This window comes from Corvus brachyrhynchos, unplaced genomic scaffold (assembly GCF_000691975.1).
Source record: "Corvus brachyrhynchos isolate BGI_N302 unplaced genomic scaffold, ASM69197v1 scaffold191, whole genome shotgun sequence".
In the NCBI taxonomy this organism is placed as follows: domain Eukaryota; kingdom Metazoa; phylum Chordata; class Aves; order Passeriformes; family Corvidae; genus Corvus; species Corvus brachyrhynchos.
In genome coordinates, this window is record NW_008236487.1 from 3,110,458 (window position 1) to 3,128,797 (window position 18,340).

The 18,340-nt window shown below is 42.6% G+C and overlaps 1 protein-coding gene across 2 annotated transcripts in view; it reads right to left on the bottom strand.

Annotated features, from left to right (window-relative positions):
- EPS8 (epidermal growth factor receptor pathway substrate 8) overlaps positions 1–9,150 on the bottom strand; it is a 128,267-nt gene extending 119,117 nt beyond the window's left edge. The window contains exon 1 of one of the 2 annotated variants that reach the window (XM_017726275.1): positions 8,907–9,150. The gene's annotated coding sequence lies outside the window, so the exon portion shown is untranslated. The remainder of the gene's footprint in view (positions 1–8,906) is intronic. The other variant, XM_017726274.1, reaches the window with a different exon arrangement.
- Positions 9,151–18,340: the final 9,190 nt, after the last annotated feature.

Consider the following 18,340-nt stretch of genomic DNA (forward strand, 5'->3'; position numbering starts at 1 on the left):
AGATGTTGCATTCTTCCAAACTTTTCCATCTTATCTCAAATATTTACAGTAAAAAGAACAGAGATGTTTTCTTCAAACCACAGTTTTTATCAATCCTCTCCAACATCCAAGCAGCACAATATTCTTCTTTTAATGTGACCAAGTAACCCCCTCTGATCCTCAGGAGATGTTTGCAAAATAATTGTTCCCCCTCACTGCTCCTTTGTTATTACTTTATTTTTTCCACACTCTACTTCAGGCAGAACTAAATTAGAGATATTATCATCAATTTACCAAAACAGAATTCCCCTGAATTTATTTTCTTTCAAGTTAGACTTTTACAATTAAGTTGTACGTTAGAGCTAAATCTAATGGTTTTCAACCTGGCTGAAGCTGATTGGCTCACTAAGTCTACAGCTGAATCCTTCCCCCTCTCTCATTTTGCTAACTAGAAGAGAAATGAATCTACCTTCAAGCCTGCTGGAATCAATCTTCTTTTCTCTTTCTCACAATTTATAAGCCAGAGGCTTAAAAAGTGTTCGTATCCGCTTTTAACAAGCTGGTTATATGAGATAAGCACAAGAACATTCATAAAAATAGCTCAGCTTTAAGTCATGAATGTTTTACAAAAGCAGACCTTAAAATAAAAATCATAAAGGCTAATTGTGATTTATACCATGTTACTTTTCCTATTCTACCAATTATCAATCGTCCCTAAAAGATCCCTTCTTTTATATGCCAGTGTCATGAACGCAGATGCTGCCAGCTCATTCCTAATCAGGGAGACACTGCACAGCACAGACAGCCCCCAGTGAGTCCTGGGACCTCTAAACACTGGCACACTGCAGAAGAGGGTTTATTCTTTTCCAGTTAGGGACTTCCACTTTATTATTATTATTTAATTTTTTTTTTCAAGTCCTTCACAAAGATGTCATAGCTGTCCCACACATTGTATTTCAGTATGGTCTACACCATCACTTTGCCACCACCCTCAATGTCTCCTGAGTTCACAAAATCTTTATTTAGGCAGCGGCAATACAACCACTGGCACTGAAACTTTTATTACTTCAATAACAACAAAGCAGCTGGTGGTAATAATAACACTACTTAGCATTTATATGCTGCTTTATATCTACAAAAGCCTGTATAAATATTTGTTAATTAAACCTCACAAAACTCCTGAGAGTCAGATATGTTTTTTGTTTATAAATAGGAAAACTGAGACAGAGACAAAACAGCTGTTTCCAAAATCGAGATTTTTAGATTATTTTTAAAAAAGGGAATGGAGATGTCTGGACAATAACTTTCAGAGTTATAAAAGGACAGCTTAAAATACTCAAAGAACCCAGTGGGACATAAACTCTCATGCTCTAAGCATCCACCTCCTCCAAAAACATCAGTGCTGTCCCTGGGAAGACACAGCTCCCCGCTGCCAGCTGCCCTAAGCCACTCGCCACTGGGGAGCACAAAACCCTGGACTGCACAGGCCAGTGGGCCATTCCATCTGCCAAACCCTCTGCCTGGAGCGCCGAGTCCCTCTGGAGAAGTCAAACCTTTGATAAGCTGCACCAAACTGTGATTTCAACTGCTCACCACCAAAACTTGGCCTCAACAGCAACTTGCTTCTCCCCCAGGGCAGGATTCTGCTCTGTCACTGTTTAAGGAACATAGGAACCCTTCTTTTTCTTGCATGTCAACATTTAGCTTTCATATAAAAAGTGAGAAAAACGGTAAAACCTAAGTAGAAAAGAACTAACTCCACCACGTACCAAAGGCACTTCTGAGAATATCTTACATTCATATTCAGTAAGACTATTTATTGAACAGACTTTCTTTATGTGTATCAGACACCTCACTCACATAGGGAAAACAAATGCCTACTCACACTCCAACACCTCCCAGTCAGGTCTTGAGCTCTAGAACTGCATGAAGAGAGCTTAAAATTATTGCCTTGACAAAGTACACAGCGTTGTAGGGAAGACATGACTTAGCCCACAGAGACTTGACTACCCATATAATTTCACGTACAACATTTGTCACTGAGAGCAGTGGATCTGAAATGCTTTAGAGAAGACGTTGGAATAAAGACTAGTGACATAAAAAGAGAAAAAGAATTGGGTTTTGAGTATGCAAAAGCTTTACTGCAGGAAGTTTCATGAAGCTGAACATGGAGCACTATGTGCAACTAAAGAGTGATGTAAAACAAAAAGGGAAAGGAAAACTTAGGGGTTAATAAAGAAACAGAAGGAAAAAAAAAAAACAAACACAAAACCAACAGGAGACTAAAGTTATATCAAGACTCAAGAGTAGGATGGACCAGAATATGGAAGAAGTGAAGAAACATGGCTCAGGCAAACAGAGAAGGAAGGAAAACATGAAGAGCTCAGCCAGGGGCCACGCTGAACAGGGAGAGGTGAGACCAAAGCTGAGGGCAAGGCCCACAAGGCAGCAGTACTTTAGCACAGAAGCAACCACAAGAAGGGACACTGTGACTGCAGTGGAGAAGCTGTGTCTGTTTCTTGGCAGAGGCAGGACATTCCTCACTCAGGAGTGACTTACCTAAGAGACACGAAGGTACGAAGTGCAGATTCCTCGCGCTGTCCTGCCCTCTCCATGTGAGATAGCACCAAGAGGCTAATTACCAGTTAGCCCGGATTTATTAGCCTTAACAAAGTTTGCTGCTAAACCAGAAACAGATCCCATTCTCTACCTCCCAGCCCTCTGCCCTGGACAAGTCTTTATCCTTGAATACAGGAAGAGAAGGAAACAGAAAGATGAAACATTACACTAAGGGTTGCGAGAGCACAGGAAGAATTGCAAAGCAATAAATAATGCTGGGAGTGGAGCAGAGAATAAGTAATTCCACTTTGGGAAAAGTGAGTCTGAGATGACATTGAAGGGAAAGAAGAAAACACATGTATTTAATGCACAGCCTGCCACCCAATTCTGAATGTGAAACACAGATGTATATTTTTGTCTCCAGCTGAAGGCAGTACAATGCACTCACTGGCTTCTCAAGACACATTGTGCAAAGCTGAAAATTACTTTAGAGGCACAAGTATAAATGGTTGACTTTTCCATGCCATTTTTAAAATGGCACTGAAGATCATCAAGCTAAATTTTATTACCACATGTGATATCACAAACTCTTCATGATGTAAGTCAATTTCCTTGCACTATCCTTGCTAGATCATGGAGTTCTCCATGTATCTGAGTGCCTAAGACAATGTACAAGACGAATGTCTCGCTCTTTGTACAAAGGTCTCACATTCTCATGCTCTGAGTAATAGAGCTGTGCACTCAAAAATATTTTTATGATGTACACTGGGATTCTCACAGGCACTGAACTCTCAGCGAATCCCTGAATTAACCAAATGCCCAGAAAAACCAAGTGTCTTTCTAATCCCTTATAGAGTAGGACAAAAAAAAAAAAAAAAAAAAGCTTTCTCCAGGCTCATTACTTCAAATTATATTTTACACTGGAAACAAAGAGATCTTTGTCTCAGGAAATAGAGAAGACTACACCTCAGACACACTGTGGAAACATAAAAAGATCAGTGGCATCGGTAGAAGGAAGAGTACATTAGAAGGAAGAGCAAAGTCCTCAGTTTTCATGAAAGGAGCATTCAGAGGGATGAATCAAGCCCTCTCAACCACCCCAGAATGAAAAGAACATGCTCATTAACCAAAGTTCACATTTCAGGTGAAAGACAATTCACCAGGACCTTTAATGGAACAAACCACAGCAACATCAAAGTCCACCTAAAATCAAAACACTGATAAAATTGGGATAATCTTGTATCTCACCAGGTACCTGCAAGTATTGAGGAGCAAATACGTGTGCTCACAAAAGTTCACTTTGCATGTTTTTTAGAACAAGTTTGATGCAGCTGTTTTGGGGAGGGGTTGTTAAATCCCATTCCCTAATGGGTGTGGGCCTATCTAATGAACACCAAGCAGGTACTGCTAACACCTCACCCCCAGCTTCTCTTTGCACTCAAGACAATTTCTGGAAGGTGAGGGGGAGGAGAAGGCAGTACTGATGGGAGAAGCAGCAAGCCTCACGCCTGATTTTCTACTTTAAAAATGCTTTTATGTGCAGGAGCAGAAATCAAAGTAATAAATACAAATTCCCCAGGAGTCACTTCTTTATTTTCCAGTTACAAACATTCCTGAGCTACGGACAATAAGAGAAACTCTTGTAGTAGATTTAGGCTGAAGCATCCAGCAGCTACAGCAAACTCCAGCCCCAAGAACCAGCTCTGGCAGCTGCACAATTAAGTCAGCTGAACACAGCTCCCCCTGCACTCATGGAAAGCTTGAAAGAAATCAGGTGTTCCCTTACCTGCAGGGGTAATCTATAAAATCCAGAAAATCCACAAACTGTAACATTTTGGATTATTCAAAGCCAAATCCTCTATCTCATGTAAAACCATTGCATTCTTGAAAAGAAAAAGAAAAACAAAAAAACCAAACCAAAAGAAAATCAATAACGAAACAAAACAACAAAGAGACCAAAAAACCCCAAACAATCACGTTATCTGTATGAAACCTTTTCTAAGTTACTGGATATTCATAACACCTACCTTCACTCAACAGATACCATTCTTAAAATTATTAATTTTTACTAAATATTCTCTTGAAATACTAAGAGTTTTCACAGCATTCCAGAAGCAAGGGCTCATCATTTTTATGGTTATACTGGGGTTTTTTTGTTGGGTTGGTTTTTTTTTTCCTCTGTAGCTCTATAGAGAACCTAGCAATTTCCATGCTTGGTCAAAATGACAACATGAGTGAGGCTTTAAGAACAAAGGCAAGTACAATCCCCTGTCACACCACCACGGTAATGAAGACGCCTGTCATGCATCAGAAAACTACACAACAGAGAATCCCACAGAAATGGATAACTTCCTGGAAAATACTAACTCTGCACCTTTGAGGCTAGAGACATCTGCTAGCTCTGTCTATTCAGGATGCACAAGGTTGCTGGAGTCTATTCATAAAAAAACAAAGGTAATAAATGCAAAGAAAGTCATTTGTAATTTGCTATTTCCATGTCAGATCTTAACCCTGTGGAGATTCACAGCATGCCTAACTTTAATTACCGAGACAGTGGCACAGAGAGGGAAGGGAAGAAAGGACTGGAAACGTTCAGCTAGTAGCAATTCAAGGCCCTGAGCTGGCTAATATTTAAAAATGTTCCTAAAACTGACATTACAATCAAAGGTACATGTTAGTGATTGGAGGCTCATGGCCACAGCTCAAAATGAAACGTATCTTAAAAGGCTAATGCTAACAACATTTCCATTTGTGATTCATTTTTTATGCCCCAGTGTCAATGACACAAAATTAGAAGGAAAAAAAGAAAGAAAGGAGTCCCTCCTCACAAAACAGATGTGGAGGTTGCTTCTTCCCACATCATCAAGGTCTTTCCAAGACGGCTGTGACTAACCTTGCCAGGGAACAAGCAGAATTGCACAGGATGTCCGAGTATCAATAGCTATAAAAGACACCTTGTCTCAACATTCCCTTTCAGTGACTGCAGAGCCATGTTTTATAAACAGCTTTGCACATGTTTTCTCCACACACCCAAAACAGTCTCACTGACTTAGACAAAACTTTCAATGACTTTATACCTAACTTCCTCTATGGGTGCAACAGGGAGAAATGCCGTGGTCGCTCAGGACTGCACTAACAGCTGAAGTTCATGGCAAAACAAAGTTCAGATGACAGCCATCATCTAACTCGGAATTCAGGGTGGAAAACTGAAATTCCTAGGTATCAGAGTTAAATCAAAAGATGTACAAAACAGAATGTCATCGTTTTGGATGAATAAATTGGTGGACGAATCAGAGTCCAACTCTGGAGTTAAGATAAAATGGCACCAGTTACAGCCTCCCCCCAAAAGCAGGAATTCTAGTTTCTGGCAATGTGAAGCATTTAATAGCGGGAAAACTAGAGAACTAGCACTGAAAACAAGAAATGAGCCTCTTATATATTGAATTTTCACATTGAAAAATACACTTTGAATGGAGATACAAGGATCCGGCCATGCATGCTGCACCATAAACGACACAGCTCCAAGGTCTTAAATATCTTTTCCTTCTGGCCACCAGTCCCAGAGCTGAGAGAGGAGTCTGGAGGGGTCACAGACCAAAGGGCCTCCTTTTTCTGTCTGGCATAGCCAAAAGCTGTGTCTTTGAAAAAATGTCGTGCCATTGAGCAGTCATTCACTGTATGAGAGGAGATGTAGGAATTGTAACCAGGAGCATAAGAGCAACAAGTGGTAGACACTGAAACGAAAGTTAGCAAGCGCTTTATTAGCACAGTCTTTGTCATGTGGACTTCAAGTCTTCTCTTATCTCCCCACAGTAACTGAAGTGTTCTTATATATTTCATCTATTTTGACCCTTGGGGCTTCAATTATTTGACCTCAGATGTTACATTTTAATAAACTGTCACCCACAAGGGAAAAAAATGCAGTAGTTAATGTGACTGATTTTCCATCTACAGCTTGATTATGGACAGAAAAAAAATCAACCATATTTCAAGAATTTAGTTGTCACCAAGTGGAAAACTTCAGTACTTTTTTCCATCTGTGCATTTCACAGCAGAAGTAAGTAACTTCAGATTAATCTTGCCCTGTCTATTACTGCTGTATATAACTAGCACCTAATCATTACTGGGTGTTGTTGCTCATGGGGTGTTACCTCCCTCCAAATAAATCTAATGGGATGCTTTGTCTGCTTTCAGAATTACAGAATCACTCAGAAGCATGCAGTCGGAGCTATGAGGAGGCATAACTCAACGCTGCAGCCTCTCTGAGTGTGTGACAGCACAAGCCAGCTGGACAACTCAAGTCCAAAGCCACTTCCATTTCCATGGCCTTCCCAGTAAAAGCAAGCAGCAGCCACAAGCTGCTCCCTTGGAGCCTTGAGCACAGTATCTCGTTACCTGACCATACCTGTATGCTAATGGTGCTACACTCCCCGTGAACTGTGAGTCAAGAGGAGATGCGGGGCGTCTCCCTTACGCCTTGGAAACTCTGTAAGCTCTTTGCAGTCTGCTTGCTCGCTGAGAGGAAACCACCAACTCACTGCAAGCCTGGCCTTGGGGAGGTTTCTTCTCCTCAGAGGGCAGGGGTTGCAGCATTTCTATGGGTATTCCAAGGAATGGAGACTGGCCACACAATGCTGATTAAGTACTTCCAGTTGCTAACAACAAAAAAGGTCATTTTTATGTTCTCCCATGTAAGCAAATTTGTAGCTGACATACAGACATTGCACAATCACAAACGAGAAGAAAGATGGTCAATAGGAAGGGAGGAGGATCACATTTTTGATGATGAAGGAGAGGCGTAATTAAAATATGATCTATGCTGCAAAGGCACACGAGATCCATCGTTTGGTTAATGTTTCAGCAGCCACAATGCAGAGGAGCAATACTTTTACCTTCAGTACTTCACCTCAAGTAAACAAAGCGGACTCCACCAAAGGTCACACCACTCTGAAGGGTACAAGATTCACGAGCCAAGGCAAAGCACAGTTTCAGAGTGGGAGGATTTGTTCCCAAACAACATCCTTAAGAAAAACCTGTTCCACCTTTCTTCTATTGCCTGCTACTCACTGGCTTGAAACTATGGTTTAGTGGAAGCTGCAACATCTCGCTTTTCATGGATACAGTGCAGCCCTACTGAGGTTACAGGGGGGCAGGAGCACCTTAGATTATTCCTCAAAATGCCAGGAACCTGTTTTCCAAGGCGTGCCCAGGTCACTTGCACACTGGCAATGCGTAAGGGTGTGTATGTCATGGAGATGAGAGGGGCAGAAGGAGTAAAAACGCCAGGGAAAGTTACCAGCGAGAATGAACGGGCTGAACAGCGGGGGCGATGAAAGCCAGCAGGGGAGAGCACCAAACAAACGCGGGCACGCAACAGGATTATCCCACCCGAAAGCGGTCCTTTGCCCGCTACCAGCAAAAGAGATGGAAAAGCGAGCTGAACCAGCGGGGGAAAAAAATACCACAGTAAGAGCTGAAAGGCGAGTCACCTGGCAGACGGTGAGACAGGAGAAGGAGGGCAGCCGCACGGATGGTGCCCTCCGCGGGCAGCGGCGGGGATGCCCAGCCCGCGGCGGGCAAGGTGCGAGCAGGTGTGGCGGTACCGCAGCGGGAGGAGGAGAGCACACGCACACCTACACAGACACACACACACGTACACACACGGAGGGCTCCGTGGGTGTGAAGCCAGGCGGGGGAACGGCTGCAGCAGCGAGCGCTGTCCCCGGCGGCCGAGCCGCGCTCAGCCCGGGGGGCCCCGGAGGGACTTCTCCGCCCCCCTGTCCGAGCGCAGGGCGGCGGCAGCGCCCAGGGGACCGGGGACAAGCCCGGGGCAGCGCCCCGTAATCCGCCGTGTGGCGGCTGCCCGGGCGGCTTTTGAGGTCGCGGAACAACCCGGGGGCTCGACGCCCGGGGGAAATCCCGAGCACCCACACCTATGCATCTGGATGGAGAGGGAAATAGATCTCCCTGATTTGATCTTGTAGGTAAACATGGTTTTATCTTCTGTCATCTGCATGCACATAAAACATTGTAACATTGTTTTGCATTTCATAAAAAAATACTCTTAACTAGGCTCAAACTAATGACAGTAAGTCAACATAAGGGCATTTCATTATAAACATGGTGTCCCGAAGTAATTTTCTAAGGTACCCAAAGGTGAGAAAGGTAATCTCCACAAAACTGTGGAGCTAGCTGAGAAGTTAGTACCATTGAGGCCAGCATGGAATAAGTGCCTTTTAGTCAACAGAGAGAAAAGTTCCCTGGTATACAGCAGGACATTCCAATAGCCTGAAGAGAATTTATAATAGCCTCACACACCTCTTTAAAAAAAAAAAAAAATTAAATAAAAGGCCACACACGAAACCTACCACGACTCCAAAGCAACATCCTTCCCCGAAGAAGTAGGTGTAGCTAAACCACCTTTGGAACGACTGGGCTACGAGAACAAAAGTCTCCCGTCTTCGCTTGAAATCCCGGATGAAATCTCCCAGCTGTTTATGTTGTTTCCATCTGGCACCACATTCCTCCCCACTCTGACAACTTACACGTGGCTTTCACTCAGCGCAGGGGAATGGACCCTATCGGCACACTTGCAGGTAGCCGAAGTCCTCACGCTACACTGTTAGCACCGTCGGGATTGCTATAATGAGCCACTTCCCCTCCTAAAACCGGGCTGTTCCACGAGAATCTGTTTTCACTGATTTCTCTTTCAAATAAGTTTTTGCCTTATGTGACTCCAGAGAAAAGCTAGAAAGCATAAATCTTTTGACAGCCTCAGACATATGAAAAGAACCTCTATTCAGGTAGTGTATAGGAGAGCTGATCTGATTTTTGAGGTTCTGCTCCTGATTTTTGATAGGATTCAATTGCCAATCCAGAAAGACTTACACACCTGCTAAATACCTTCCCGAGGCTCCTTCCAGGCTTCACCAAGATCCCTTAAGAAGATCAGAATCATATCTGGACCAAACAGCTGTTCCCACTGAGCCACGGTTGTCCAAGTGGAGCAACAGGTCCTTTATGCTACAGAGTTTCTGTGACTCCAGGCCCTCTCCAAGAAACCTGCTGAGGAAAAGTATAAACTAAGGAAAGAGCAGCTGCTTGCTGAAATTTCCACTCAGTTCCAAGAAATGAGACTTGGCAGGTCCTTGCTTTTTATAACACTCCGTGACTCATTTGCAGAAGCAGGTGAAGTCAGAGCCATCACTGCCAGAGTCCTGCCCCTGACGGCTTCTCCAGGGAGGACGCGGATTTTACCAATTTTGAAAAAAAACAAAGAGGAAAGGACGGTATTGCTCAGCTACTGTTTGCCACTTTGGTTGCTGAATCTCTTCTCAAGTGGTGCTATTCCATCCTTGACCTGGTGTTTGCCAGCAAATCTTCCTGAAATAAGGTCTGAACTCTACAAATGGTGTTATTTTGCCAGGCTTCAGCAGGTTCGTGCTGAAGACCGGGGCAGCAGGCAGGAATTAAGCTCACTGTGGGCTCCTGTGAACCAGACAGAAGAGAGTAACCCGAGCCTGCCGATCAGGCTGGGAGAGGTGGGGCCTCACTCCACAATGGCTTAGGAGTTCACCTTAACCCTGCTTAAAAGAGAAAAGAGAGAGAGAGACAGAGAAAGAAAAGCAGTTCAGCCAACTTGCCCTTCCTGGCTCGGAGCTGGCAGAGCCCCTTGTCGTGCTGCATCTTCTACCAGTTCTGTCTTTGTTATTTTTTCTGGTCCAGAAAGTCCTCCACAAAACAGGAAAGCGCAAAAAAATGTGACATAAATCCACTTCTATGTACCCAAAAAAGCACTGAAATGTGGAGATACCATACATTTCCCTAGTTTTTTTCCAACAAACCTTCAAATCTAAAAGAATCAGATTATAGAGAGGCTACCTAGGTAATTACTGTGAATGAAACTTACAGAAACACTGACATTTCCAAACTGTCCATGCCAGATGCCATACACACACTCCCTAGGTAAATAATAACAGTAGTTGGTACTTAAAAGTGCTCACGCCATGAGAAGTAGAAGGAAATACGAAAGATTCTCTTAAAGAAAAGGCTGGGGACTGCTTCAGTCCTTGGCAGTGATAAACAGTGCCTCTCTTCCCCCTTTTTTCCTGGATAGCAGCCCAAGCCCACCCCTTGCTCCAATTCCCCTTAACAAAGGACAGAACACAAATGCAGAAGACCACTGTAGGCTGACAATTTTGTTTGGTTTCACTTGGAAAGAAAACATTTTAAAGGAACAGAGACAATTAAGAGGAAAGAAAATGGGATGTGAGAATTAGAGAGGGGAAACCAGAAGGATAAATGGGAGAAAGAAAGATTTGGGGAAGAATAAATTCTATTTCTGTTCTCTATGACTTGTCTTTGAGATGTGTACAACAGGTATGGACATTTATAAAATTATTTTATGAGTTTGAAGTTAATATTGCTGCAGAAAGGAAGCCAGAACATTGTAACACAGGGGATGAAGAAGGCATTCCATCAATGTTTGTCTGTTTGGGGAAAAGACAAAATACGCCGAAGAATTTCCTTCAGTTGGAGATCAGCCTAAAGATACTTTCTGGGCTGGGAGCCTGCAGGATGGTTTACACACCACAGACGACTTGCACAAGGGTCTGGCAGGTCCATCAGAGCCTGTTTGCCGACAACCCCCTTCTTTCCTGCCTGGAATGCAGCCAGGCTCCGCGGCCCCAGCCAGGCGCAATCTCCTCTGCAGGTGCACACGCGATGGAAGGCGCCGAGTGGGGAACAAACCTGCAGCTTCCTGGGGAGCACCTTTGACCAGCCTCTATTGAAAATAGACAGACAAGAGTTCAATTGGTACAGTATTACCTGCAGCGAGCCCAGGGATTTGAGACTAGCTGCTGATACTGGAATTTCCACTCTCACTGAAAGCAGACACCGCTGTATCCATAGAGTTTTCAGAAGAAAAATATACAGAGCAAGCCTGATTCTTCTATTGATTTTAAGGCACTTGCAGCTCAGTGAGAAACGGCAGAATTGTTCCTGATTTAGGTCATAAAAATGCAAGATAAACCCAGAGGAATCCACAGCAAATGAGAGAAACAAAAGAGACTGGCTTTTGGTCCATGCTACTCCATTCTTTATGCTATGGAAAACAAAAATAAACATTGCAAATACAGAAAATACTTATTTTCTCCTTAAGTAAAATTATAGAATACATTTTGCATCATGGCTAAACATGGTGCTATCTATCAAACTATGCAGGTAAGAGGATTTGAAGAATAACCATAGAGATAGAGTCCATAGAGTCCCAAAGTAATTTGTAGCTTGATTGGGAGTTTCTTTTGGGTGGGTCTGGTTTTAAAATATTCTGCTTAAATATGCCATCCTTTGTGTCACAAATATATATGTATATATATTTTGACCATTTTTAGAAGACACTAGGTGAATGTGATTAATTGTTCTAAATTCAGATTTACTATTTGAGCAGCAAATCTGTGAATAACATAATGACCTCAAAATTTGTGAGGTCTAAACATATTCAGGACATTCTATAAACTTCTACATTAATTAAGAAGCTGGGGTCTGCTAAAAATTACCTTTGGGCAAACCTTCTAATGTGTTTGGGTTTGATTCCCCTGCCCAGAAGAAAAAAAAAAAGGAATATAAAAAGATTATTAAAAGACCTCCTCTCTCCTCATTAGTTGATTCCTTTATTGAAAAGCTCGTGCTTAGTTGATTAGTAGGATATTACAGAAGCTACTTGCAGTTTCTCGAATCACCTTTCTAAGGCAGGTTGGTTCAGGCAAACAAAGTAAAGCAGACCAGAGAGCTACCCCCAATCTAAATGTGAACAAGAAGGAGGAACTCAGTGTGTCTGTAATCCTCTCCTCGCAGAAACTGAACTCCAGACTCAGTTCTGAACCAGAGGGAAAATGTCTGGACTGCTGCTGGCTGACTCATACACTCTATCCCAAGTATGGAGCCAAAGCAGCACAAAGAATTCCCAGAAGTCTCATTTCCATGCGAGAAATGACTCTTCAGAAGAGCTTGAGGATATGGCAGAGAATATATCAGGTGAGAGTGAGGTGTCTGTCAGAGTGCAGCCATGGCATGGAACTCCACGGAGGCTCCCAGTGACTGTGACAGATAAAACTGCCTCAAAGAGCTGTCGTGAGTCACTTTGCCCAAGTTATAATGAGGGACCACTCAGTACAGCAGAAAAGTTTGGCGCTGTTAAAGAAAGGAAACACTCAACTGTTTGCTCATGGGCCCTGTGGTGCCTGCATTCCCAAGTCAGAGAACATGGAGTTACATCTCCTGGGTGCTCTGGTCTCTGTTTTACATCATTTGGAGTTTGCATCAGTAAATGTACACCTCGATATTTGTCCCTTAGTCTAGCTGCAAGGGGTTTACAGAATTTTATTCCTTGTTCCTAATTTTTGTTACAGCCGTGAGGGAGATTATTCGACTGAGCTGACTGAGATAAATGAACCAACTCTTCATCCTGGGCACAAAACTCTTCAGCCTGAAGCTGCCTCCACTGATGAGTTAAAAACTTGCCATCCAGCTGTTCCAACTACTAATGCATCAATTACAAACTATGTAATTTATGACTAGGGCTGAAGCTGAATGTGTGATGATAAAAAGCCTTGCAGTAAGACAAGGGCTCCATGACATTATGAATTATCTGGCAGTTCTTTCTGCGTGATCCTGTGTGGATTGCAATCAGCCAGTGAAGCAATGGATGGGACCTTTCTGCCTCTGGAGCCATGGGAAGTGTTGCCATTTATTTCAGAAGGAATAGAATCAGACCCAAACCCTTAACTTGTGCATTACTTAATCTCTGTACTGAGAGCTGGTTGGCTGACACCTGGATTTGGAAGTCAAAGACTCTCTCCTGAAAGAAACCTGAGGTGCAAGAAACCTTTGCATAATTTGGGCAAAGCTCAGCACGTTTGTGATTGCTAGAGTTTGATCTGTCACCCCTCAAGAGCTACACTGTGTTTGATGAATGAGACTCTAATTGAATTTAAGCAAATAAATTGCAGGTTACAGAGCAAACTGAAGTGTTTTTATGCATTTTGATGCTTCCATGTTCCTATCTCACAGAGACAAAAAAGAAACAAGACACAGACAATCAGTCATTTTATATCCGCGCTCTTCTTTTTATAGGGAAGCATGCCAGGTGTGTTTTATTACATTTTTATGTTTATTGATATAGAGATAGAGCATTAAACCTCAGATATTTCTTTTTCCTTATATCTCATACTCATAAGAAAAGAAGGAGGGCGGGCACAAAAAAAATATATGTAACTACTAGGAAAAAAAATCATTTGTTTTGCCAGAATTTATAGAAATTTCTGGTTTTTCATTACTCTTCTAGGATTTTGAGCTATACTTCTCTGTTGGAGGAGGAACAGTCTTAACCATATGACTCACCTTAAAGCCTTCAGAGTTCTCGAGTCAAGCATCTAAGATCAATACATTTCTTTAGTAATCACGAGGTGTTGATAAAAAAGACGCTGACATTTTTATTTGGATTTGGGGTTCATAGATTTCATGTTTCTTAGCAGAAATGTCAGAGGGAGAGGCTTTCTTCTTGTAACAAATGGCAAGGATTTGAGGCATTCACAAGATGGAGTTAAGCTTCTGAGAAACATATCAAATATCAATACCACAATAAAAAAATCATTAGATTGAACAGAATTACTTTGTAAACTGTTTTTTTTATTGTTAATTGTGCTGAACTTTATTTTTGAAAACAGTTGTCCTGGTTTCTGTTTTTAAAGAAAGAAGGGCCTTGTTCAACTGTCCCAGCTGATTAGAGAATGTGTTGGTCACCTGAAATCCTGCATTTCAATATATTTGCTTAGTTCTGATTCAATAATTATTTCATTAGCTGAGGGAACTAATTAATAATGCTGATATCAATTTTTTGGTTACATAGTTCTTACCACAGACCTCAGAATTGCCTAGCAGCATTAATGAATCTGAAGAGACAGCCATTGTTACAGAGGGGACAGCCAAAGCTCAGCTAATGCTGAAGAACCTCACAGTTATACCCTGAAACCTGGATTATGTTGTGTTTTTATTACAGCCTAAAATTACAGAATTTGAATGATTCTGAGAGATCAGAAATGAAAATAACAGTAAATGCATATAAAATAACTCTGTGTGTGTGCATATATATAGTTTTAGGCACATTTTGCATGAATCTCATGGGTTTTGGGTGGAAGAACATGAACCATTAGTTCTGATCACAGCACACTGGCAAAGCTGAAGTGACTCCATTATGCTGGGAAGTTGCACCCAATGACCATGGAAGTGGAGCTCTAGTGGGACCCAGCTTGGTGCTCTGATCATTACAGTGCCTCGCACAAAAATGGGACAATGTCTCTGAGTTTGATTTCATACAGAGTCAGTCACAGGTGTGGTCCTGGGAATTGTGACTGAGAAGGTTGAGGCTGGGGGTATAATCACAGACTCAATCAGACTCAACAAGCTTTTCTTTCCTACAGAAGGTGCCCATGAGAGAGGTTAATTTCCATACAGTTTTCAGATAAACATATGTAATGTCCAAGTTCATAATGGCTTCAGCCTGCAACGGATGTGGCAGGTCTGCAGCTGCATTACTTGATTTTGCCTTAAGGCACCCCAGTCCCCATGGCAGTATCAGCATTTGAAACACACATACTGCCAAATCAAAGAGGGCCTTCCCCGAGCTTGTTACAAGTAAGAAACAGCTGACAATAATTAAAAGGGAGACTAAACCCTATGGTTATTATGATCATTAGTTGGCCAGTGGTGGATTTCATACTGAGGTGGTAACAAGTATTTGCTCAGGGAATTTGCTTCTGGGGAAAAGAAGAAGTCACTTACCACAGCGCACCTTCTGCTTTCTTCACCAGAAATGGCTGGGACGTGGAAAAAGTACTGAGGAAAATTCCTCTTTGGAGGTCACTTCCTTTTACCAGAGCTGGATGATTGAGAGGTTTTTGAGAGCACCGTGCCTTCAGGGCTATCCTACCATCAGCTTGTTTAGCTGAACTTAATTTTCCCTCAGTTCTAGAGCTGAGCAAAATCACATGGCAGAATCATATGTTACAGCCATATGGCATATTAATTTTTATACAGATAGCAGCAACAAGCTGATACTCTGTATTCTGACATATTTATAGCCCTGGTGTAATGATGCAGGAGGAGTGCAGTAGCCTCCAGAGCGGGGACATGAGATGCAGTCCAGTGAAGTACAGGCACAAGATGATACTAAAGATCTCAGGGTGATAAACCATTCACCCCAGTGAATGAGCCAGGCAGAGCTTATTTTATATTAATTAGATAATTTGGAGTGTGAATATTTGTGTATTGTCACTGGAGTACAACTAATTTACTGTGTGTTGTGTGTTAGTTAACATGTTAAGATTTTAATTAGACTAAAAAAAATCCTTGGCTTGTGTGTTCCTCCTTTGCCAATACCAAGATTTGACACAGAAAACTCTCTCCATCAGTCCTCCATGTTCTTACTTTCCTTTATATTGTGATGCCCCAAAACTTTTCCTACTCCTTTGTAATTAAGTGCACTCACTGACACAGTGATGGGCCCAAATAATTTTTGTCCTTTCTAGGGGCAGTAAGAGGCCAGCCCTTTGACCCCTCTGTGCCAGAGGCCCAAAAATCAGAGGTGTGTTCATCAAGACAGACAGCCCCTGCCCTTGATGTGCCCATCACTGGCACCCTGTGCATGTGAGATTTGCAGAGCTCAGCTCCCCTCCATTCCCCTACAAATCCAGGGAGCACTAGGACTTACCCTTCCCTCCACAACCTTACACACAAGGGGGTGATGAGGGGAAGGGTTACCAGGTGGGGAAAAGCCACCATGCCACAGGGCAGGTGACAGGCATATCAGCAGAAAAGGTCCCATGCAGCATGTCCTGCATCCTGCTCCACCCCTGCCTCTGCACCCAACCATCACGGAAAACTGGAGAAACCTGAGCTGCCCTCCCCTCCTGACCCCTGCCAGGGGTGCTTTTCAATGAGCTGAAGGAAGAAATTGAGCTTAAGCACAATGATAGCCACCCTGTTTGTTTACAGAAACATTTTCCCACATCTTCTGTGGTTTCAGTTTTTAAAAGGGTGAGATTTTCAAGGCTGGGACTTGTCCTCAGACATATATAGGTATCCAGTGCCTAGCACAGCCAGGGCTCTGTGCTGACAAAAGTCTCTGTATCCTACCAAATCAAGCAAAACTGTGACAAAAATAATGTCAGTCCTTCCTCTTTACATGGGCCTATGTTAAAAGAATAAACAAGTACTTGGCCAAGAGAAGAATTTCTTCTTCCTCTGGAGTGGTGTCAGCCAGCAGAATTCACCACTCCAAAGAGCACCCGGACTGCTGTTGAATTTAAAAAAGGGGGGTTGAATGGTCTTAATCAGGCGATGCTTGTGGCTGGTGCAGCTGTATGGAGACAAAAGGAAAAACTGAGAAGGACTGAAACTCTTATAGAATGACACGGATGATTTAACCCCTAGAATGAACAAGCTAAGGACTGGGAACACACTCGTGATGCAGATATTTCTGGGCTATAAGAAAAGTAGGAAGAGAAGGAATTGAGTTAATCCCCAAGTCAAATAAACAATCTAAAAGTTACTGGAAATAACAGAATAGATAATCTGGGAAATTCCCTGGGAGGACCGAAGAGCTTCCAGATTCCCAACTGTAAGACAGCGATACAGGCCAGGAGAGTACACAGCAGGCATTGATAGCCTACCTGATCTAACAGGAGTGTATTTCAAGGATTTGTAGATCCACAGTACTTGTAGATTTTTGTGATTTGAAGAAAATGTTGCAGGTTTGCGACTGTTTTTTCCTTGCATTTAAAACTCAGAGGGGTGCATTTCTTTTGTTTTGACAGAGATGAGAAAAGTGAACATCAGATGTCTGAAACACCCCTGCTCCTCAGTCTGAAAACAAAAGCAAAGCAAACACAAATGAGATTTAGCACATGCAGCCACTAGAGAGGAGTATGGCCAGTGTTGCATTCCTCTCTTCTCTGCCTCCAAAGTCTACCCTCCCCTCTGGAGAAGTGAATTGTTACTTGCAGGAGAATGAGACATGGTGGAGACTTATTTAGGTATAATTACAAAACACTCTGAGATCCCAAGATGAGAAGTGTGATAAAACTGAATCCAAAGTCCTCTAAAGCCCTAAAGGCTATCTTTAATTTATGGGACAATGGAGCAGGCCCATATATACTGCAAAATTACTTCTGAACTTTACAGAGTAAATGGCTGTGGCAAAGGATAAGTCAGGGTGTGCACAGCACTATGAAACCAGAATTAATTCTCCTTTCACGTGCCTTTGCATTGTATTATTTCAAAGATATATTCTTGTTATCCTCATCTAAGTTATAGGCTGTTCAATTATCAGCATGAAGACTGCAACAACTGAAAACAAGCCAGGAACAATGGTCTGAGCTTCCCTGTCTGTGAGAACAGGGCAAATGGCAAAGGCTGTTTTTCAGCACTGAGTTGAACATAACATATATAACATGTGACAGCAGCCCCAATCAAATCACTATAGCACAGAGAGACAACACTCCCCCGGTGTCGGGCTCTCTGTGCTGAAAGCAATTTTCAATTAATTTTCCTCATTTACGAGGTTGACGCTAGAGCAGTTGTGAAGCAGTCCGAAAGCTTAGTGGTAAATGAAAAATTCTCTGGTGTGCTTCATTCAACGTGCTTCTCCCAAGAAGCACAGGCAGAGACAGTTTGAGAGCTTGTTTCTTTAGGGGAAAGACAGACACACACGTTCTGTTCCTCATTGTTGTCAGCATTCTCC